The sequence below is a fragment of the Tursiops truncatus genome, chromosome 17 (genome assembly GCF_011762595.2).
Source record: "Tursiops truncatus isolate mTurTru1 chromosome 17, mTurTru1.mat.Y, whole genome shotgun sequence".
Taxonomy (NCBI): Eukaryota; Metazoa; Chordata; class Mammalia; order Artiodactyla; family Delphinidae; genus Tursiops; species Tursiops truncatus.
In genome coordinates, this window is record NC_047050.1 from 67,549,116 (window position 1) to 67,574,462 (window position 25,347).

The window sequence follows — 25,347 nt, forward strand, 5'->3', positions numbered from 1 at the left end:
CCCTTTGTCCAAGCAGCTCCTCTCATGCGAGATGCTGGACCTCTCCTTGCTCCTGCCAGGTACTGACAACCTCCTGTTCTTCCGTAATATCATGAACAAATATCATACTCTTCGTAAAGCCTTCCACTGCTTCTCTAAGCAGAGTTAGTTGTTCCAGGCAGCTTGTGCATACTCAGATCATCTTCATCAGTCTTTGAAGTATCATTTAAACACACTTACCCAGTATCAGTCTAGCGTATTTTTCACATTTTCTTTATAACCATAGCGTGTGTCATTAAAGGGACTACTTGGATTCCATCATTTACTGGCTCTGTGACCTTGGACAGATTATGTAAACTTTGTGCATCAATTTTTCCCAACTGTAAAATGAGACCAAGGAAATCATATATTTCGTGGGTATTTATAAGAATTAAATAAGTTAATAATTGTTAAGGAAAAAGTATATGTTCTGGTCCATAATAAGTACTTAATAAATATTACCTAATAATATCAATTTTATTGTTATAAAAGGCTCAACAGATGTGAATTGAATAAGCAAGAGGGAGAAATACAGAGGAAAGGACAGAAGGAAAGAGGGAAGAAGAAGGAAGAGACCCTTGACGGTATAGGTAAGAGCGTAAGTTTTAGTCAGGCAGCCTGGAATCTTTGCCCTGCTACTTGCAGGTTGGGTAATCTTCAACGAGTTATTTAGCCTCCCTGTGTTTCAAGATGAATATAAGGGGCTTCTCTGGTGGTGCAGTGGTTGAGAATCCGCCTGCCATTACAGGGGACATGGGTTCGATCCCTGGTCTGGGAAGATCCCACATGCTGTGGAGCAACTAAGCCTGTGCACCACAACTGCTGAGCCTCCGCTCTAGAACCTGTGAGCCACAACTACTGAGCCTGCATGCCACAACTACTGAAGCCTGCGTGCCTAGAGCCCGTGCTCCGCAACAAGAGAAGCCACCGCAATGAGAAGCCCACGCACCGCAATGAAGAGTAGCCCCACTCACCGCAACTATAGAAAGCCTGCACACAGCAACGAAGACCCAATGCAGCCAAAAATAAATAAATAAAATAAATTTATAAAAAAGAAAAATGAATGTAAGTATGCTATTGGATAACACATGTAAACCACTTAGCAGCACTAGCCATAGTAAGTAATGCTGAAGAAGAAAGAGAAACAAAGTTTTGTGAAAAAGAAAAATCCTCTACTTAATTTCATTTACTCATTTTTAGGCAAGGGCCACCTAAATATTTCCTTAACCACTCTTTATTTGCACACTGGAGGATATTGCTAGAAGCCCAGGACTCCACAGTGGTTGAGAGAGGTGGATTATGAAAAATTACAATTCAGTCTCACCTCCATCTTGTTCCAAAGCTCATGGGTATTATAGGAAAGTTTCTTCCAACATGGTCATATCCAGTGAATCTTAAATATTTGTTTTTCAGCTACTTCTTCATGAGAATAGTATTAAAAGCAGAGAGAAAATAGTTCAGTGAAAAAGACAAGCCAAGAAACAATGAAGAAATTCTCAGTAAAATATTAGCAAATCATACAGATTCATAGAAGAAGAATTAAACACCTTGACCAACTAGGATTTGTCAAAGGAATACAAGGCTGTTTTAGCATAGAAAATCAAAAAACCACATGATCATCTCAATAGACAGAACATACGTATTTGACAAAATCCAACACACGTTCATGATAAAACTCTCACAAAAGTTGAAATAGAAGGAAACTTTTTCACCATGATAAAGAGAATCTACAAAAAAAAAATACAGCTAACATCATATTTAATAGTAAAAGGCTACGTTTCCCTGTAAGAGCCAGAATAAAGAAAAGACACCTGGGCTTCCCTGGTGATGCAGTGGTTGAGAGTCCACCTGCCAATGCAGGGGACACAGGTTCGTGCCCCGGTCCTGGAAGATCCCACATGCCGCGGAGCGGCTGGGCCCGTGAGCCATGGCCGCTGAGCCTGCGCGTCCAGAGCCTGTGCTCCGCAACGGGAGAGGCCACAACAGTGAGAGGCCCGCGTACCGCAAAAAAAAAAAAAAAAAAGATATCTGCTCTTGGCACTTCTATTTAGCATTATACTAGAAGTTCTAGCCAGTGCAATCAAACAAGAAGATGAAATAAAAGTCATCCAGATTGAAAAGGAAGAAGTAAAGCAATCTTCATATACATCTGACATAATCCTGTATGTAGAAAATCCTAAGAAGTCCACAAAAAATATTAGAAATAATAAAAAAGTTTAGCTAGGTCACATGACAAAAGATCAATTATAGTGATACACAAAAATCATTTGTATTTTATAGAAGCATTGAACAATCTGAAAGTAAAATTAAGAAAACAATTCAATTCACAATAGTATCAAAAGCAATAAATACTTAGGGAAAATGTCAATGATAGATGTTTAAGACTGTACACTTAAAATTAGAAAACATTGTCTAAATAAATTAAAGATCTAAAAATAAAGACAACACATGTTCCTGTATTAGAAAACTCAATATTGTTACAATGGAAATTCTACCCAAATTGATCTATAGGTTCAATGCAACCCCCATCAAATTCCTAGCTGTCTTTTTGCAGAAAATGAAATGGCCAAACAATATTGAAAAATAAGAATAAAGTTGGAAGACTTAGACTTCCCAACTTGAAAATTTACTATAAAGCTACACTAATCAAGACAGCAAGGCACTGGCATAAGAATAGACGTATAAATAAATCAATGGAATTGTGGGCCCAAAAATAAACTCATACATTTGCAGTCAACTGATTTTCAACAAAAATGCCAAGAAAATTCAATAGGAAAGAAAATTTTCTCAACCAATGATATTGGTACAACTGAATATTCACCAGCAGAAGGATTAATTTGGACACCTACCTCACACCATACACAAGCACTAACTCAGAATTGATCAAAGATCAAAGCGTAAGATCTAAAACTATAAAACTTTTAGAAAAAAAAAAGAAAATTTCTCATGATCTTGGGCAAGGCAACGATTTCTAGATACAACTCAAAACCACAAGCAATGAAAAAAAGTGATAAAATGGACATAAATTTAAAACTTTTGTGATTCAAAAGACAACATTAAGAAAGTGAGAAGACATACACATAATGGGAGAAAATATTTTCAAATCATATATCTGATAAGGCACTTCTATCTAGAACATATAAAAGTTTTACAACTCAGTAATACATAGAAAAACAACCCAATTTAAAAATGGACCAAGCATTTGAATAGACATTCCTCCAAAGAAGATAAATGAATGGCCGATAAGCACATGAAAAAAATGCTCAACATCATTACTCATTAGGAAATACAAGTCAAAACAATAAGATACCATCTCACACCCAGGAGGATGGTTAGAATCTAAAAGTCAAATAATAACAAGTGCTAACAAGGATGTGGAAAAACTGGAATCCTCATATATTGCCAGTGAATATAAAATGGTACAGCCACATTGGAAAGCAGTTTGACAGTTCCTTAAAAAGTTGAAATACACTTACATATATGACCAGCAATTCTACTCCTGGGTAATGTGTTAGAGGAATGAAAGCACATGTCTGAAAAAAAACAAAAAATAAAAAACCTTGTACATGAACGTTTATAGCAGCATTATCCATAATAGGCAAGAAGTGAAAAAAATCCAAATGTCACTGCACACTTTTTATACGGATTTGCTAATCCAGCTAATTTGAATGTCAGCTTCTCTAGCATTTTACATTTGTCTCCAAACACTTCACATAGTCAACATTTTGTATTCTAAAGATGAGACTTTAATTTTACAAACTTTGCTATTTTTGCAGCCTCATGCCCTTCCCCATTCCCTCCCCTCCTGAAGCCTTGCCTCTGCTATAGTCCTTAAGCAAAATCATCTGCTCTTGCTAGGAAACAGTTGCAGCAAACTGTCTTAGATCTGGCCTAAAATATTTGTTTGACAGTTTCCAGGGAATTAGGCAGGTTGATCTTTCGGCGGATTTATTTTCACTGAATAGGTTTACAGGGAATTGGTGTTTTGGTGAATCACCTTTTGGCAAATGGATTTTCAGCAAATTGACTGAGAGCCAGTGAACGACTCAATTCTCCTGTATTCTATGCCTCCTCACAGCTTCATTCTTTGTTCACATAAATGAGTCCATTGACAGTCACATGTTTTCACTGCTTGAGCCTCTAAGGAACTTTGAGCCTCTGAGACCTCAAGCTTGTCAATTCAGATTTGATGACGTGACTGTGGAGCAAAACAAAGTTAAAGAGTGCAAACCAGGCAGTATAGACTAGTTGTCCCCCTGCCTTTTTTTTTTTTTTCAATAGCCATGAAATCCTTTCTTCAAAAGCATCCGGAAGTCTAATATGCAAAGGAGATAAAAGAAGATAAGCTCCTGCTGATGTAGGATCCACTCAGCTTCCTCCCATGACCTCCCCTGCATGCACACTTATTTCTCTGAGCTCCTGGGAAGGTGACCTGGTGTTCTAAATTACTAGTTTCATCCCATCATGTCTTTTCAGGGATCAGAAAACTGAGGCACAGAGAGTCCCAGTGACTTAGTCAAATTCAAAAGGAAGAATGAAAATATAATGATAAGATATTAACTCCCCCCACCCTGCCCCAGAATGTGAATAACTATAGCCAAATCCCATTATTTGGTACAGATATCTTCTCTAGTATCCAAATGCATCTTCCCAAAGTGATAATGGAAAGAACATGGATTTCTACTCTATCAGATCATATTCCAGTTCTATTTCTTTCTATCTCTGTAAATGTTGGCTGTCTCTCAACCTATCTGAGCCTCCATTTCTTCATCTGCAATGAATGGATTAAAATATCTGTGTTCCCATTTGCTGTGATGATTAAATGAGTTAATATATGTAGGTGCCTAAACATGTGTCACAGTAGGTATATGTTATTTCCTTTCCCTTCTCCTTGCCTCCTACCTTCCTCTCTACTATACACAAGACCTAAGGATTTGAATGTTGTGTCTATCTTTCAAATGCAACCCTCCGCAATGAGTCACCAACACTCAAAATAATCTGTGACCGCAAGTCCAAATAAAGTTCTCATTGATCAGTCAATTAAAACCCACAAGGTAAATAAACACCACAGAGAGCAGCAAATAAAGCTGAAAATAGTTAAAACCCATATAAATTTGCATCAGAAATATCACTTCACTTTGACATTTCTCAAATCATCTATCAACCTTCTTTAGGTTCTTTACGCAGTCTTTTCTCCAGAATTCTACTGGCAGGTTCCCACGTGCTTAAGACAGATGTATGAACCAATAACTTTCCTAGAAGTTCCCAGACTTAGCTGTTCTCCAACACGCAGACTCTCCAGGGAGATAATGCTGAACACCTGTATGCTATCTTCTCCAATTCCCCCGTCCAGGTATTCCTGGAGAGCTAAATAATGTACCAATGGAAGGACCTTCCACAGAAAACTTGGAAATGAAACTCAGGATTTACCTGGAATTCATATTAAGTCTTCAGCTGGAGGGAATAGAGAAAGGGGGTAGGAAGATAAGTGTGTGTATTTAAAATATTGGAAAGCAAAAGAGAAGAGAGCAGTCTCTAAAATCCAGTTTGCCCTGTATTCCTGAGCGGTGAGAGGTGAGATGTCAAGTGTCGGCAAGAATGACCTTGAAGGTCAAAGTAGCCCAAGTTGCTTCATTGCGGCCAGCCTCATAGCTGCCTTTTGCTGAAAGCCTTTTATACAAACAGGCTCCAGGATGGAAGCTTTATATACATTATTGCATTTGAAACTTAGACCCCCATCTAAGACTTAATTTTGAAAGAAAGAAATTTTAACTTTGATCAAAACAGAGAAAATTATATCCCAATAATAAGATGCAAAAGATCCCCATTGGGGTCACTCTGATTCCCTTTCATTTCTCCTGAAATGGCTCTACTTAAAGCCCAACATTAGCCATTGCTTTTATACTATAAACCAAACTCCTCACAACGGCCAAAGAGTCCAACATGATTATTTCATTCCTGCTTACTTGTCCTGCCTCTTACTTTCTACTAGTCCTTCCTTTACTATTTCATGCTCCAGATATACATAATTGTATGTTTTCTCTCCCTGTCGCTTTCACATTTCCTCTTCCTCTCTCTCTCTCATGTATCCTGTCTCTCTCTCTCCTCTACTCTGCACCACTTCATGTATTGCTCGGGAAAGTTGCTGATGAAATATTTCTCACCAAGTCATGCGTAATTGGTTTAATGCCTTTGTCTCCCAAGAGCTTTTGCATTTTAATAGAGGACAATATTTTATTAGCATTAATGTTAATTATTAAGTAAAATAGCTTTCGCTTTTATAGCACTTTAGAGTTTACAAGGCACATTTACATATAGTATCAAATCTATACTCACAGACATGAAGAGAGGAGCACATTTTTATTGAAAGAAAAAAGCTACCTTGAATTACATTTTCTTCCTGTGGTATGACTCTTCCTTTTACTTGGTGGGAAGTGCACTTAAACTGAGATATTATATGCAAACAATGAATAATGCTAAACCCTAGACAATTTGTACAATTAAGAAAGACTGATTTCTACATTGTAATAGAAATCTTTTATTTTGTTATAATTAACAAATAATTCTCATCGTAACAAATTTAAGAAGTGAAATTTTACCTCGAAAGAGAATTCATGATAAGAATATTCTCTTATTGGAAGAACAGTCATTATTAAATAAGGGTGGCATTCCACTTACAATCATACTAGAAACATAAGACTGAGATGTTAGGACATTTGACAAGTTTCCAACTTTTTTCTTTTCTTTGCCATCTCTCACACTGGGAATCCATTATAGGGGAAAACATGGTGGTCTTTTCTTGCTGGATTTCAGTTCTCTGAAATCAGTTATTGAAGGCTTTGTATAAAAGTAGGGATGTAACCAGAGGAATTTTGTAAATCTTAATCTAATGACTATGGCCAAATTGCAAAGAACTGAGAGAATAAAAATGGAAAAAATTGGTCAGAGCTCTAGATGAGATACAATTAATTAAGATCCAGTCCAGGGTTGCAGCAATGGAGATGGAAAGAAAGTGAAACGTGTGAATATAACATGAATGTATCTCCATGTATCTCCAGTAGTGAATGAAATGTCATTGTCCTGCCATGAGGTGACATTCCTAAGCCCATTATTAATTTTGCCAAGAGCTCAAGAAGGAAAAGCCACATTCAATATGGTGATACAATCAGAGCCTCTACTTTTTCTTATACACAATGTCCAGCATTCATTCAATAATTACTAAGAAGAATAAGAAACAGGACTGAGGAAAAAAGAAACTAAAAATAGAAATATATAGACATGGACTTTTTAAAAACTGTTAATGTTTTGAAGAACATAGATGACAGGATGTAGAGCACTATCAGATAACTGGAATCTTTAAGAAAGAATCAAATGGAAATTCTACAAGTAAAAAATACAACTAAAATTGTAGTTCAATAAATGGATACATTGGGTCACATATAGCTCATAAAAGGTTGAGTGAACTAGAAGTATCAATAGAAATTATCCAGACTGAAGTACAGAAGGACAAAAAATTGTTTAACATATCAAAAGAAAATATAGATGACAATATGTGAAAAAGGCATAAATGTAACTGAAATTCCACAAAAGGAAGAAAAAGTATTGTTGACAATTATGCAATTTTCAGGTGTATGTGGAACATTTACCAAAACTGACCATATATTGATATTATGCTATAAAGCAAGCTTCAATACAATTCAAAGGCTTTAAATCATTTAAAATATATTTTATGATGGCACTGGATATAAAATTCGATAATAGACAACTAGAAAATTCTCAAATGTTTGAAAATCAGACAAGACTGCTAAATAATACATTCAATGTTAAATCAGATTGGATATTATAAAATATGCTGAGTGATATTAAAAATTTGACATGTTAAAACTTGTGGCATTTAGCTCAGGCATATGTTAGAAAAGAAGAAAAGCTGAAAATCAGCAGTCTATTCACCTGAAGAAGTTTAAATTTTGAAAAGAACAACAAATTAAACCCAAAGAAAACAGAAGGAAGAATTAATTTGAAATGAAGGAAGAATTAAAATGAAATAAAAACAAACATAAAATAGAGAAATCAATAAATTCAGAAGTTGGTTCTTTGAAAAAACTAATAAATTGAGGAATCTATAGCAAGAGAGAGACAGAAAGAAAAAATAACCAAAATAAGGAATGAAAATATAGACATAACTTTATATCAAGATATTATAATACAATAGTTTTGTGTTAATAATTTTAAAATTTAGACAGTCAACCAATTTCTAAAGAATACAAATTACCAAAACAGACACATAATGAAACAGAAAATGTAATACTGTATTAAATAAATTAAACATGCAATTAAAAATATTTTCACAAAGAAATCTATAGGCCCTGATGAGCACTTCTGAATTCTTTTTTAGATACTTAAAGAAGAAATAACACCAATATTACATAAACTCTTCCAGAAAAAATGAGAAAACAATTCCAAACTTATTTTATAAGAACAGCATGACTTGATTTTCAAACCTAACAAGAATATTAAAACAAAATAATATTATGGATAATTACCTCTCAAAAATACAGAAGAAAACATACTAAATAATTATTTCAAATCCAGAAATAATGAAAATCATAATATGTTACAACAAAATTTACTTATTCCAGAAATGAAGCTGATGTAGTTAACCAATAATATTTACTATCTTGAAAAAATGAGAAAAATCATGTAGGCCTATTTATAGATATGATAAAGTGATTTTTAAAAAACTTAGTAAACTAGGAATACAAAAAATCTTTCTTAATCTGATGAAGAGTATTTATTTTAAAAATCTATAAATATGCCTGTCTTTATGGTCTGAAAAAAAACTTACAACAAACATAGTATTAATGGTGGGATATCGAAATATATCGCCCAGATATTGAAAATTAGACAAAGATATCCACTATCAATACTCCTATTCAACATTGTACTGGAAGCCCTAGCCAGTGTAATAAAGCAAGAAAATGAAATGGATGACATAAGATTGATAAGGTAGAAATAAAAATATGATCATTCATTGACAATGTGATTGTGTACATTGAGAATCCATAAAATTCTATAACCTATTGAAATAAATGATTTTGTTAAATGATTAAAAACTTTAAAATATCATTTATTAAAAAATCAAACAACATTATATATTTGGCAGTAAAACTGACTAAAGATATGGAAGACTTCTAAACTGAAAACTACAAGATATTATTTAGAGAAATTTTAAAAGACCTAAGCAAACAGAGGGATAGACCATGATTATGGATCAGAACACTCAATATGTAAAGATATCGATTTCTTCCAAATTGACTTATATATTCTTTGCAATCCCTATCAAGACTCCAGAATTTTTTGACATGAATATTAACCAGCTGATTCTAAAATTTATAGGAAATGGAAAGGGTCAGAAAAAGCCAAGACATTCTTGAAGAAGAACAGTTAGAGGACTTACATTACCAGAGATCAAGATTTATTATGGAGTTATAGGTAATTAGGGCAGTGCAAAGATAGACAAACAGGGCCTGTGAGCCATGGCCGCTGAGCCTGCGCGTCTGGAGCCTGTGCTCCGCGACGGGAGAGGCCACAACAGTGCGAGGCCCGCGTACCGCAAAAAAAAAAAAAAAAAAAAAAAAAAAAAAAAAAAAGACAAACAGACCAATGAAACAAAAAAATCACGCCTGTAGTCATTCATAACAAAGGTGATACTGCAGTTAAGCAGAGAAAGAATGGTCTCTTTAATAAATGTTGCTATAGCAATCATGACTCCCTTTTTACAATAGACACAAAAGGCCAGATGGATTATAGATCTACATGAAAATGCTAAAAAAAATAGAGCTTCTACAAAGTACCCTAGAGGAATATCATGATATTTTCAATAGACAAAAACTTCTTATACAGGACTTACGCACAAACAATTAACCACTTAGGAAAAGTTTGACAAATTAAAATTTTAAATCTTTTCATCCAAAGAAACCAGAGTATGATAAGGCAAGCCACAATGTAGGAGAAGATATTTGAAATTCATGTGCCTGACAAAAGACTCCATTCTGGATTTTATAAAGGACTCCGATCAATAAGTAAAATCAAAGGTATAGAATTTGAAAAATGAGTAAAATATTAAACAGGCATGTCACTAAAAAGGATACCCAAGTGGCTAATAAACATATGAAAAGGTGATCAAAATCACTATTCATCAGGACAATGTAAATCAAAACTACAATGTGATACCATTACATGCCTACCAGCACGCCTTAAATAAAAAACACCACCAATATTACACAGCATTAATGAAGATGTGAAGCCATCAGAACATTCCTGCTCTGCTGGCAAGACTACAGGTTGGTATCACTTTAGAAAACCACTTGGTGGTTATCTCCCGAAGTCAAACACATTTGTACCCTCTGGTGCAGCATTTTTTACTCCTAGATATAAACCAATTAAAAATGAGTACAAGGTCTTCCCTGGTGGCGCAGTGGTTGAGAGTCCACCTGCCGATGCAGCGGACTCGGGTTCGTGCCCCGGTCTGGGAAGATCCCACAAGCCGCGGAGCAGCTGGGCCCGTGAGCCATGGCCGCTGAGCCTGCGCGTCCAGAGCCTGTGCTCCGCAACAGGAGAGGCCACAACAGTGAGAGGCCAGCGTACCGCAAAAATAATAATAATAATAAAAATAATAAAAATGAGTACATAAGTGTCCTAAAGAATGTGAACAAGAATATCTGTAGCATGACATATTCCTAATTGTGAACACCGGAAACAACTTAAATGTCTTCAGCAGAATAGATTAAAGTTTTTATATTCATATAATAAAATAACATACATACAGTGAGGAGGATAGACAAACTGTTGCTACACACAACTACATGACTAATTCTCAGAAACAGAATGTTGAACGAAGGAGACCAGATGCAAAAGAGTATGTGTTCTATGATCTCATTTATATAAAGTTCAAAACAAACACAATTGGAAGTCAGGGTAGTGGTTCCCCTGAGGGGAGGTGGTGATGGGAAAGGAGCAGCAGGGGTCATCTGGAGATTTGGCCACAAGCTATTTCTTGATTTGGGTGCTAGGTACTGGGGAGTGTTGTTGTTGATTTTTGGTTTTTTTGTTTTATTTATGGCTGCGTTGGGTCTTCCTCACCGCGCAGGCTTTCTCTAGTTGTGGCGAGCGGGGTCTACTCTTTGTTGCAGTGCACAGGCTTCTCATTGTGGCGGCTTCTCTTGTTGTGGAGCATGGGCTCTAGGTACGCGGGCTCAGTAGCTGTGGCTCACAGGCTCTAGAGCACAGGCTCAGTAGTTATGGCGCACGGGCTTAGTTGCTCCGCGGCATGTGGGATCTTCCCAGACCAGGGATCGAACCCGTGTCCCCTACATTGACAGGTGGACTCTTAACCACTGAGCCACCAGGGAAGTCCCAGAAGTGTTTATTTTTGAAAATTCATCAAGCTGTACTTTTATGATTTGTGCCCTTTTCTGATGTTATTTATGAAAGGTTTGTTCAGTAAGAGGTTTACTGATAAGAAATTTGTGTGGCAGTCCAAAATCTTACCAAACCTACTCTCCAGTCCCTGGAAGAGTCCCTCCACCCCATCTTTTGGGTTTCTGGACCAAATGATGTGTGTTGCAATATGTGTGTTGGTGGAGAGGGGTCCGCACACCAACAATTCTCAGGACACCAGCTGGGTGTCCTACAATTCAACTCAATTCTGACACTATCTACCCAGAGACAGCATCAGATTCCATAGGTTAAGGGTTCAATCCTACAAAGCTGTTACCCACCCACTTCAGACACCAACTGCAAGCCCAGGTGATAACCTGGGCTTCTGACCAACTGGCTATAAATCAGAGGTTTCCACACCTCCTCCTTGGGCTCAGTTAATTTGCTAGAGTGGCCCACAGAACTCAGAGAAACATTTTACTGGCTAGATTACCAGTTTATTATTAAAAGATATAATTCAGGAACAGCCAGATGGAAGAGATGCATAGGGCAAGGTGTGGGGAGAGGGCACAGAGCTTCCATGCCTCTCCATGTGCGCCACTCCACAAATTCACCAAACTGGAAGCTCTCTGAACCCAGTCCTTTGGGGGTTTTATGGAGGCTTCATTACACAGGCATAATTGATTAACTCATTGGCCATTGGTGATTGATTCAAACTACCCTTCCCCCAAAATCAGGGGATGGGACAGAAAGTTCCAACCCCCTTGTTGGGCTGCACCCCACAGGCCTGCAAGTCTTGTAGTTGCCCAACCGTGAGACCAAAGAAAGAGCCTTGATACAGTGACAGGGACATCAATGGCGTATTGGACAGGGGAATGTTACAAGTCTGAAGCACAGTCCTGGAGTGACACTCCACTGTGTATAGTAGACAACAGGCAGGACACGGTAGGAAGCGTCACTACTCCAGAGAGAAGGAGGCTACCATTTACAAAGGGATTGATGTCAAGTTGGCTCATCATTTACGAGGGAAACCAGTGGGGTAGGGGGCAAGCACGTAGGTATTTCCTGATTAAGCCCTACGATTAAGAGGATTGGATAGTCATGTGAGTAGCATGCAGGTGAAGCAGAGATTGGTCAAGCAGGAGATACACAGAGAGCAAGAGAACAGCCATGTTGAGTGGCCTGACCGCACACCCGTATTCATAGCTGGTTCGTCTGGCAACCAGCTCCCATCCTTCAGCGCTTTCCAAAAGTCACCTATAAACACAAACCCAGTTGTGATGGAGAAGGGATTGTTACGGATATCAAGACACCTGTTCCATCCTTATGGCTCTGAAGCTTTCAAGCAACCAAAGACAAGACACCAAATACTATAACAAGAGATATTCCCATTTCACTTATCGCCCAGGAAATTCCAAGGGTTTTGAGAGCCAGAAACTGTGGATGAAGACCAAATATATATAAGAAATATATTTTGGCCATCTGAATGACCAAATATATATGCATTTTTTTCTTTTTTTTAATTTTAATTTTATATTGGAGTACAGTTGATTAACAATGTTGTGTTAGTTTCAGGTGTACAGCAAAGTGATTCAATTATATTGCACGCCATTTTTCAACATTGCTTATCCAAGATACTCCCCCTAACTAAATGCCTAAAATGGTCTTGTGCTATTGGGCAAGAGAAAGTTGTCTTTTTTTTTTTTTCAAAGAATAGAAATGTATCCACCTAGAATAAATGAAAATGAGTATCTGAAATACCATATACACTTCAAGTATATAACATGGAGAGCCAGACTTTGAAAAAATTAAGACAATAAAAGAATTGCAACTTACAATAAAAAAAATTAGGAAATTAAGAAAATCACACAGAAATTCTTGAAATTTTTCCCTGAACTGTATGCCAGGGACCTTCAGATTCAACACTCCGGATTCAATGCCAGACCTAGCTAAAAAGTTTGGAAGAAAATAACCCAGTCAAGTGACAAAATCCTCTCTTCTGCTCATAAACTGGTGAGTCCTCAGTTGCAAACCGCTCAGTTCCTGAACAGGTGCTACACATTAGCCAACTAGCAAGCCTGTGAAAGCATTCGCTACTGTCTGCACCTAAGCCACGGCATGAGCACTAAATTTTCCTTCCATCTGAAATCCTTCCACAACCTCTTCCCCAATGGGCAGCCCTCAGCACAGCTGTTGGATGTCCCAAGCAGATGTGGAACACAGGAACCTCAGCGGGGAGATCATTCCAAATGTATGTCTGCCTGCAGATCCTAGGCCCCAGACTATCTCCCTGCAACAGAACCTCATCTGGAAACAAGACAGTTATCTTTTCTAGTAGGGGTTGCGGAGGGTAAAGGAAGAGAGCTGGAAAGGAGAAGGAGTTAGGGGATGGGAAACCAACAACATGTGGTTCGTTTTCAGGAAGCTGCTAGGCTGCATCTTTCAGAGCAGCTCACATTTTTTTCAAGATGCATTTTCTTTGAGGTCCCCCACTCCGGATACCCCAGTGCCCTCGTTTCAGCCCTGGCCCTTGCATCACCACCAACTAGGGGAAGGAGCCGGGGCAGCGGTCACCGTTCTCTTGGATAAGCTCTACCGTAATCTTCATAAACCTCAATGCTCAAGGTGCAGAGGGAGATTGGAGGAAACTTGTTTTTCCGTTGGTTTCTCTCTGACTTCTGTGGCTAATCATTCCTAGAACAGGAAGCTGGAGAAATTTAGGTGGGAAACACTCTTCTGACCAGTCGGGTTTCCTCACCCTTCTAGGGTACAACTGATTAGGAAAAGCTTCAGGGTTACATAACCTCCTTCTTTCGGTGGGGAGGGGGGTGGTTCTCATCAAAAGTTAAATGGGCTGCTCACCCCTGAGAATTGTGATGACCCCACCCCGGCCCGGAGAAGCAGGGCAGGAATCCCTTGGTTGTGTTTCAGTATTGTTGCCAGCCTCATCTCAACACCCCAGTGGACCAGTCCAGCAGGACAACCAAGTCCGTTCATTCATTCAACAAGTACTAATTGAGTGCCCACCATTCTAGGTACTTGGGATATGTCAGTAAAACAAAACAGAGAACTCTGCCCCGGTGGACTCATCTTCCAGTGAAGGGAAAGAGAATGAACAGTAGTAAATAAATTAAAAGTGTGTTGGAAGGTGATAAGTGAAATTAACAGAAGCAGAGCAAGTACAGAGTGTTGGGGGAGCGGAAGTGGGAGTTGCAATTTTAAACAGGGTTCGGGGCATGGAAAGATGACATCTGATCAAAGCCTTGAAGAAGATACAGTTATGTGACCTTCTGGAGGAAAAGTAAAGGTCTAAGGTCTGGGTGTTCCCAGTGTTTTCAAGGGACCACAAAAGTGGTCAGGGTGGAAGGAGCAGAGTGAACAGGGCAGAGAAGAAGGGGAGGTGAGGACCGAGAGACACGGGCCAGTGCAGGTAGGGTTTTGCAGGTAATTGTAAGGATTGGGGCTTTCAGAATAAATGAAACGGTAGCCATTGCTCTTCTGAGCAAAGGAGTGGCAGAATCAGACCATTCACCATTGTGCTCACTCTGGAGTGAGAACAAACACAGGAAGGTTCTTCGGATATTGTTATATCCTCCTCCATTGGAGACCCCTACAAGCTTCTGGGTCAAGTTCAGATGACCTACAGACCCACCCCATCTTGGCCTGGGAGGGGGTGGGGGAGGGAAGGGAGCCCAACAGCCTATGTGCTTAACAATATGGTCTAAATCATTCAAGGGGCCCAGCAAGAATTAAGAAGACCATTTTTAGTTTATTTTCCTGCAGAAGGAATGGCCTTATTTTGAGCCCGTCCCCTTTCCTTTCTTCAAACTTCCTTGTGACCACAGAGACAGATTCCAAGGACTGCTAGCTGGGTGCAATGGATACGCTCAGAACACGGAAAGCTACATGGCGACTCTGTCCCCAGCTGCCATCAACAGATGCTCTAACTTTCCGAGCTGGCCACCCATAATGCTTTATGGAATGCAACCTTTTTTTTAGTCATGACATAGCACACTATTGTTTCAGTGATGTGGTAGACCGGGGGGACTCTTTCAAGGCTATCAGTCTGTTCATTCTGAGCAGGGCCACCAGCCTCTGACAGAAGGAACTACTGTTTGTTTCTCTGAAGGCATGAAACCAGAAGGAGAAATATATACTGAACTCACTCAGGGCAAAACGCACCGTGGCCGAGCCATGCTGACCACAAAATCCCAACAAATAATAGCAAGAAGGTGAGGTTAGAGGTCATGTGTGGAGATGAGCCAGATAAGAATCACAGGCTAAAAATAAAAACCTCAGGGAATTAATTTTCCAAAGGCCCGTCCTTCCTCCTAATGCAACCTAGCGTCAAAGCCTCCATGATACTCTGGGGTCAAGTTCTTGGTTACATTTCAGAATTATTTTTAATTTGGCTTTGATTTGGTTTCACTTGATCCCCACAGCGAGCTGCATTTGTGGTCAAAGGCTTGAACAAGCATGCAGGGTTTGGGACGCCAGGCCTTGCCAGAGCTCAGGTGGAAACCATAAAACCACCAGGTTTCACTGGAAGCCGATGGAAACCGTAAAACCGCCAGGTTTCATTGGAAGCTGGTGGAAACCTCTTGTCCTGCTTGGTTAGCGGCGTTTAGACTTTGGACTGGAGTCAAAATGATGAGTGTGCCTGCCCCTCTCCCTCACTGGGATTGTGGCCTGGCCTGACCTGTAGCCAATGGCGAACGATATCAAAAAAACCTGTGTTTGGGACCTGGCAGCATTGTTCTCTGAGCTCTTTCCATTTGGTCCATATCTCCATCCCCCCTTTTGGGCTTGTAAAGGCCCAGGCTGTTCCATTTCTTGCCCATTCTCACAGTCTTCAGCAAAGACCTAGCACTGTGCAGGATACCTGGCTGCCTTTCCCAGGGACATTCCAGCATTAGACTTTGCTGTAACAGGGGAGGAAAGGACCTCTATGAATCACAAGAAGGTAGCAGAGAGATTTGGGCAAGCAGAATGCTTTGTTATTCATTCATTCACTCACTTACTCATATAAGCAACCAGTACTGAGTACCTTCTGTTCTGAGTGTTTAGAAGATCTCAATGTCACTAACATACCTGCCCTATCCTCAGGGAGCTCACAAAACCAAATCCTGACCTCACAATACTGACATCACATCAACACGTGTGACGATTGAGGGGCCTCTCTGGAGTCTCAGTTTCCTCATTTGTAATAGAAGGACGCCATTAACCCCTACACTGATGAGCTTTCAAGAGCAAATGGGACAAATGGATGCTAACATTCTTTACAAACCACCAAGCACAACTTCAGCACCTGATTACCATCTCATATTACTTGTGTTCAAGGATTTGAACCACTGTGGCCCAGTCTTTTAAGTAAATAAATACAGAAGGGAAGTCTCTTCCTTACCATCGAAAGCTAACAAATGTAGAAAGAATCATGGAACTAGAAAGCCACCATTTGGCAACAATTATAATAATAATCAAGTCAGGCAAGCATCATCAATGCGCAATAAAACTAGTGGCTTAAAGCATGAAGAGTATGTTTACAAAATCAGGTATCTTCTGACAAGATACTAATTAATGAGAAAGATGGTAGAGAAACCTGGCAGACACAACCTTAATCAAAGTCAACACCACCAGTAATGGGAGAAATTGACACTGCATGCCTCCTTATATAATGCATGGAAAAAGGCATCACTTCTATGACAGCTCAGCTGAAAATGCATAACCTGAATCTCATCATGAGAAGACATTAGAGAAACCCAAATTGAGGAACATTCTACAAAATATCTGACCTGCACTTTTCTAAATTGCCATTGTCATAAAAGACAAAGACTGAGGAGGGTCAACAGGCACAAATTCAAAGCATGACGCAGTACTTTGCTATATAACATGTCATTGGGATAATTGGTGAATCTGGATAAGGTCTATAGGTTAGGTAATAGTTCTGTGTTAATGTTAATTTCCTAGTCTTGATGATTATGCTATGGTTATATGAAAGAATGTGTTTGTTTTTAGAAAATATACACAGAGGTATTTAGGGGTTAAGGGCATCATGTATAAAACTTACTCTCAAATAATTCAGGAAAACAATTATATATAATTGTATATATAATTATATATGTATATAACAATTGGAGAGAGAGAGAGAGAACAAGGGAGAGAGAGAGACAGAGAGAAATTAACCAAAGTTGGTAGAATTATTAACACTGGGGAATTCCTTGTACTATTCTACAGAGAGTTCTGGCTGTACTTTCTGGAAACCCCAGATGCCAAATGTTTCACCCATTTTTCATCCCTGTTGTCAGGGCTTCTGATATTCATGACAAGATGGGAGATGACGCTAAATGAGACATTCCTTCAGTGCTGCTTTCCTATAACGACCCACCCACACCCCAGAGCAGCATCCTTAGGACTAGCTGTCGTTGCCAAGCCCGCTGGGGTCTTAAAAATTTATCTCCTGAAACACATAGTCCAACACCATCTCTTCCATTCCTGATGGAAGGCAGAAGTATATCGCTCCTGCAGTGCAACATGCCGGCACACATAGATCATGCAGAAATCAGGTGGCAATTTGATCCCCTGGTGTTATTCGCACCATCTGTTTGCTGTGCTGGATTCTTCACATGCCACTTGGGCCAGGTGGTCAGCTCCTACCCGTCCTGGAAAAACTACTGGTAAAAATCAACCCAGGCCTGGACCCTTTGCATTTTGGGGAGTCATGAAGTGACCAGTCCCTGAGAAAGGGCACAATGGAACCCACCCCACCCCCCACCACAGTGACAAGAATTAAACAGGACAATAAGACTTTGACCCCTCCCGACGCTTAGTTAAGACAGTCTAGAGAAAGTACAAGAGTGCCCCCTTCTGTCCACAGCTGGAATCATTGTCATTGGCCCGTCACACATTTCCGTCTCGAGAGGACTTAAAATCATGCCTTCCAGATAAAAATATGATTCCAGAGCTCACGCTTTTAAACACTATGCTACAGTTGTCGCTTAAATCAGCACGTATGCACACTGAGATTTCACCTTTATTATTTCATGTTACCCTTCCATGACCTCAAGAGGCAAGCAGAGCCGCGATCATTACCGCCCCTAACAAATGATTTGAAACAGACAATAAAGTTACTTATCCAAGCTCAGAAAGACTCTCCTCCGTGTCTCCATCTCTGAAACTTCAGTGGCTGTGATGAAAGGCTTCTAAACTCTCCTGCAACCCCAATAATACAGATGAGACTCTGGGATTCTGGGTCATCCTTGATGCAACAAAGACTTGGGGAAGAGGGTGAAACTGCCATTAGGATGATCCACAATGACTTACGTCCTTACAAACCAAAAATACAAACTCTGTAAACTTTCCTATTGGGGTGTGACCTGCCTGGGGTTGTCTTCTTGGTTCCCCACGAGCCCACTCTTCCTCTCTGCCCTGCTCCGTGATAGCCGCCAGAATGGAAACATCTATCAAGTCTGAAGAGAAAATTCACTAGACCCGAGCTACGCAGAGCATTGGTCCAGGTCAGGTACCTACCAAGGTGCTCAAACTTGTCTGCAAAGACATAGATAAAGGTCTAGAAGGATGTGCACCAAAATGTTAATAACGGTTTCCTCTAAGAAAAGTTCGGGAGTGGAAGAAGACAGCCCAAAGGGAACTTCAGTCTTACCTGTAATATTTTCCCATATTACCATATAAGAATGTATTTATGTTACATATGAAAGTGAACATAAATTCTTCTTAAAATTCAAGACATCTTTACTGGACACCTAAATGTCAACTGGAATATGGGGACAGCTTTTGTTTTTCCCAGACTAACCACAGCCACTGTTAAAACCTACCCAAATGGGACCCTTTGCAGCTCAATCAGTTGGTAGGATTTTAGGAAGAGGGACCCAAATATCAAGAGTGTTGGACCAGAAAACGACTCTGAAGTCTCTTGGACTCCGAAGATTTAACTGTGTGCTAAGTATGTACCAGTGCACTGTGCAATGTGAAGGCCTGGTTTAAACTGGGCGGGAGAGACGTCCACCCTTAACTGCCGCCCCATATGCTCACCCCAATAATGCACGCGCGCGCGCACACGCGCTCTGTCCCCGCTCCCGACTAGGTACAGTGAAGCGAATCAGCTCCAAGTGGAGGCACGTTCTCATATCCGCTGGTCAAGGCTTCCAGCCTGCGGGAGGGGAGAGGAAGGGGTCAGAACCTAAGGTGAAATATTAACAAATGTTTGTGTTGCCAGGTTAGAAAAGGGTCTTTCATGCCTGACTAGACAAGCGGAGTGGGTCCTCGGTGAGTGCTGGCCGCTTTCTCGCATCTTCAGATGCAGTGATCCAGCTATCTGGGATTACCTACACATAGCTGAAGACGGCTAGAATCGTTCTTTCAGCAAAAAGCCAAGAGCTTATGGTTTCACGAGGTGTACTGCATAAACAGAAAAACCTGCAGGACCAAACTGGGACACTCTAGGAGCTGGCACTCTATGATAGGGAGAGGGTGGGAGCCGGCCGACCCTCCCTCAAGTCCAGAGACTGTTTGGTATCAAATTGCTCTTATCAGTCACAGGCGGAGGTCGGCACAGAGTTAATGCTCTGCAATGGCTGTGTTCACTTCGAAAAACAGTGAAGCTTGTTGTGGTAGCATTTGTCCTCTTGAAAAGTTGAGCATAAGCCGACCCAGGAGGGTCTGTTCATAGCTGATAATGATACCAGAATAAAGAAATGTTTTGCTGAATAGCTTAGAGGGAGTGATTAATTACTTGGGCTAAAAAAATGAAGAGAAATGGAAAAAAAAAATACTACACTTGGAAACTGAAGACCAGGGTTCAACACAACTCTATTACTCATGAGTGTGCAAACTTGAGCCCAACAGTAGTCCTATCTGAGCCATATTTGTCATCTATAAAATGGGTATAGTGATAACATGTAATTAGTCAAAATGTTGCCATACAAAACGAATAAAATAGTTCTCATTAGCCCCAGGTTACACATGAAAAAACTGAGAGTCAAAGGGTTACATGGATTACCCAGGGACACACCGCTAGGGAGTGGCAGAGTCCAGTTTCAATCTCAGGATATGTGGCTGCAACGGTCAGTATCTTCTATGCCACCTGCCCCTACTGTTGCCTGGGGTTGGATTATCTGAATTCCATCCATGACTAGTCCCATCTTCCAGCACCCACCATATTATAGCACATATACGTGCTTATGATACGTATTTGTTGAATGAACCAACCCAAGTTCAATGAATGAGTGAGCTAAGAAACTGTCGATTCCTTTGCAAATACTGTTAAACGGTTACATGCGTAACATGTGGGATATGACTGTTTCATGCCCGTAAAGTCAAAACCATTTCTCCTGATTTGATGTGGGTGTTTCAAATATTAATGTGTGTGTGTGTGCCTCTGTCATACATGTGTGTGTCCAAAAGAGAGGGAACGACATGAGCAAAGACAAAGACAAAAGCAATCACCATTATGTAGCAGCCCCCTTGGTATAAGATGGATAGCAAGTACCCGTCTTTGGAAACCCTGGAAGCTCCCTGGGTATGAGCCTCCCTCCATGCCTCAGCTAACAGCCCTTACTTTGAATTGCAGAGAGGATTGTCTTTGAGGAGCAATTCTAGCTCCTTTCTCCATCAGCATTTGGTACTCAGAAAAGGTCAGGTTTGAAACTGGATCCATTCTCTGCATTGCCAAGGTTCTGGCTCAGTGGGAACCATCGAGGAGCTTTGTGATCAAATAACCAGTGTCATCATATAACCTTTCATTACACAAGAAAGGCCACCAGTGCCTGCCTCCACCTTGCCACACTGGAGGAAGGGGGTCTGGGGAATGCTGGATTTCTAAGGCTGGCTCTGAAATGCAGCTTGGCCTCCAAGACAACACCCAGCTGCTTTTCCCACGTGTTTTATGTTTTCTGCTCTTTCTTCTTGGCTCTGGTTTTGAGACTGGCCTGGAAAGTTTAGTGAACTCCTAGGTAGCACGGGCTCTAGGCGCACGGGCTTCAGTAGTTGTGGCTCACGGGCTCTAGAGCCCTGGCTCAGTAGTTGTGGCACACAGGCTTAGTTGCTCTGCGGCATGTGGGATCTTCCTGGACCAGGGCTCGAACCCGTGTCCCCTGCATCGGCAGGCAGATTCTCAACCACTGCAGGTCTGTTCTTACTCCACCGCTGACCACCTGTGTAATTTGGGCAAGTTCCTTGACCCCTGTGAACCTCCACTTTCTCATCTGTAAGATGGGAACAGTGATACTTAAAGGCTTAAATGAGTAGCACATGTGAAGCACAGAATGCAAGTCGACTGGGAGGGTTCATTAAGCTGCAAAATCGTTAACAAATAAAAGTATAGTTTTTGACTGTGTAAAAGGAGACAGTGAGTTTCACAGAAAACAGGTGGCCATGAAATTATACTCCTCATTCAAGACCCAGATTGAGCATCTTCTTCTTGGGATACTTTCCCCGAGTCCCTTCAGGCAGAGCTGAGCAGGCCTGCCCCGAGCCCCTCCCAGCACTTCATTACCACACGGAGCAAACTCATCTGCAACCGTCTGTCTACAATCCTCCGACCAGATCATGACCCAAAGGCCAGGGTCATGATGTCTCATGAATCCTTGTCTCCGCCACTTGGCACAGATCATTCAATTGAAAATGCTTATTGAAATCACTGACTTGACATTTTAATAATCAACATTAGATGACCGTTTAGTCCCTGAACACTGCACTAAATCGTAGTGCAAGGAAAGAGTCTTATGCACCTTTTCAAAATGATAACATCGAGGCTCAGGCAGAGAAGGTGACTCTTCTAAGAACAGAGAGCTGGTGGAAGAGCCCAGACTGGATCTGGTGTCGTCGGGCTGCACCCCACAGGCCTGCAAGCCTAGTAGTTGCCCGGCCACGAGACCAAAGAAAGGGCCCAGAGATAGTGACAGAGACGTCAACAGTTTTTTGGACAGGAGGATCTTACAAGTCTGAAGCAAAAATCCTGGAGCGACACCCCACCACGTACAGCAGACGGCAGGCAGGACACGGCAGCAGCTTTCGCTACGCTGGGGAGAAGGAAGCTACCATTTACGGGGGGGTCCTGACGTCAGGTTGGCTCATCAGTTACTAGGGAAACCAGCAGCTGGGGTAGGGGGCAAGCACTAGGCAGTTACTGATTAACCCCTATAATTAAGAGGATTGGATAGTCACGTGAGTGAAGCAGGGCCTGGTGGAGCAGGGATGCACAGAGAGCAAGAGAAGAGCCACCTTGAATGGCCTGACCACACAGGGGTCTTCTGCCCCCAAACCAGTGTGGCTTCCATCAGCAAATATCTCCTCCCAGAGAGGGTTCCCCAGTGACATTTGAATTTCAAATAAACAACAATAATTTTTTAGCATAAGTATGTCCCATGCAGTAGTTAGGACATACATCTACTAACAACAGTATTTATTTATCTGGAATTTGAATCCAACTGGGTGTCCCGTATTTGTTTTATGAATTTGGCAGCCTCACTCCCCAGACTCCAACACGGATCTAACTCATCAGTCCACGGTCACCCGGCTGATGTGGTAGCTTTTATGAAAGCGCTGGGGACTGGGAAGGAAGAACAGTGTGACCTGAAGTGGGAAGCTTTCGACCACAGGAGAGTTGCTCCAGGCACCTGAAGAAGAGGCATCCAGAAAGGCGTGCTAAGTAGCAGTACAGACACAGGGAAAGCACAGGGCTCTGTCGTTAGAGCCAGAGTCCCATGGAGACGTGCTCCTGCCCATCTAGAGACTCGTAAAGCTGCAATAATAATATAACCACCTCCTAGAGTCATCACGGTGATCAAGTGAGACAATGTATGTTTAGCGCTAAGGCCTGGCACTTAGCAAACTCCCCAAAGTAGCCTTAGTTATTATTCCTATTTGTAAGGGAGCTAGAAGTGGTATTTATTGAACATATTGCATACGTCCAGCTCTGACATGAGAATTATACACGTATATTACCTCATGCAAACCTCAACAATAAGCCAGGGTAGTTACTGGTATTCATCTCAATGTACCAAGTTCAAAAAGCTGACACCTAAAAAAAAAAAAAAAAAAAAAAGCTGACACCTGCCCAAGGCCCACAGATGCTAAGCGGTGGAGACAAGATTTGAAGCCAGGTCTGCTTATGCTTGAAGTCGCTCTTTCTCCAATGCACCAAGCTGCTGGGAAGCAACCGTTGGGATCTTTGCCTACTGATCAGGGCTGACACCCACCAGGCTTCAAGCCACTCCTTTCTGGAACAGCCTTCTGAACGCCGCCCAAGGGAGAGTGCATGGGAGCAGAAAGTAGGGTCTCAGAGACAAAGCACAGGAGGGTTCAACCTGAAATGGGGTATCCAGACAGGGACCTGTCCCCCTTTCAAAGTCCCCTACGTGACCAGTGAAAGCAAGGCTGCACTTTCGGCTATGACATCTGATCCATGACCTAGGGCCCCCTCTTTGCTCCATCTCTCTCGGCCCAGAGCCAGGGGTGGGCTGTGGAAAGACATGAGGGTGGACGAGTCTGAATGGACCCCCCCTCCGGTGGTCACACGCACACACACACACAGCCCCCCAGCCCCAATTCAGTTAAAGATTGCAGGAAGTGGTTTGTCCGTTTAGAAGTCCTCTCCAGCTCTGGGGCCCTTCTGAGAAATGAACTTGCAGTTCTCTAAAGATAGATTGCGCAAAACAGGAGGGGGCGGCCCCCAAGGACCCTCCAACAACAACTCTCCTGAGGACGTCCAGAGGCTCTTCAAGCGCGTCTCACTCCTCCCACCCCGCCCCCTCCAGCAGCTGCCGTCCCTGGATGGACCAAATCAACGCCCCGCTCTGTGGTGTGCACTCTTGTGCAAGGCTCGGGTTTCGTGTCCCCAGTGAACAAATTTTGTTCTGAAGAGCTGAAGGGGGGGGAGGGGAGGGACATAAAAAACAGGGGGAGGGGAGTTGAAGGGGGCAGGGGCGGGGTTTTCAGCTGTTCGTGTCATTTATTTTCCATGGGCTCTTAACTGTAATTTCAAACTGCATCTGGGTTTTCTGAAACTATGTGATTTGACGTGAGGTTCACAGAGCGTTTAGGCCTCTCTCCAGACTGTAGTTCTTTCATGCCTAGGAAAACAGGTGGCAGGATCTCGGAAAGAGGAGGGATGTGAAGAAGCGAGGCCGGCGGTCCAATGACAGAGGTGCAAGTAAAGAAGCCAATCGGCAATTGGCTTGGGCATCGTGGAGGGTGAGGACACGGAAGTGCGTCCGCTCAAAACCTGACATTTCCTCACAGTTAGGGCTGGTCTTTGGTGGAGCAAATCTACTTTTTACTTTGGACGATGAGTTTTTAAGCGACTGGTTTTGGAGAAAGGAGGTAACTCAACCAAAAGGACTGAAATAGGCTTGAGGCTTCCACAGCCATCAACTCATATCCCCGATTACCACTCTGACCAGAAGGACTCCTTCACTTAAGCAACCCTCAATGTCTCTTTCAGTTTGTTTGTGAATCTTCTCTCCTGAGTAGTGGGAATGCAGAATGCATTGCAAGACGCAATGAGCTTAAGGTCTAGTGAAGGAGGGAAAAAATGCAGAGGGAAGACCGCAGTTCCATGTAATAGGTTGAGTAATTGCAAAGCATAGGTTGGCAGAGGAGGGAGTGAGCTCCTCTCGGGAGGGGCGTGGAAGCCGGGGGTGGAGAGCATCAGGGAAGCCTTCCTGGAGGAGACGGCAGTGGAGCTAGGTTTTGAATTCACCAGGCAGACATGGTAGGCAAAGGCAACTCTGACAGGAACAAATAGCACAGGCAAAGGCACAGAGACATAAAACTGCCTGGAGCGATGGGTGAGGGTCTGTAATTGTTCAGGAGGAAAGGACATTGGGCACAGTGGGACCTAGGCACCCTGAAGCATTTGGCCTTGGGACACAG

The 25,347-nt window shown here is 41.6% G+C and overlaps 1 long non-coding RNA gene across 2 annotated transcripts; it reads right to left on the reverse strand.

Annotated features, from left to right (window-relative positions):
- Window positions 1-2,484: 2,484 nt before the first annotated feature.
- Window positions 2,485-21,048, reverse strand: LOC141276947 (uncharacterized). 2 transcript variants are annotated; one of them, XR_012327406.1, is made up of 4 exons: window positions 21,032-21,048; window positions 19,507-19,624; window positions 18,486-18,551; window positions 2,485-3,551 (listed from the first exon to the last, which is right to left on the reverse strand). It is a non-coding gene; the product is annotated as an uncharacterized lncRNA (long non-coding RNA). The 2 variants fall into 2 exon arrangements; XR_012327407.1 differs by lacking the exons at window positions 2,485-3,551; window positions 18,486-18,551 and adding an exon at window positions 18,598-18,666.
- Window positions 21,049-25,347: the final 4,299 nt, after the last annotated feature.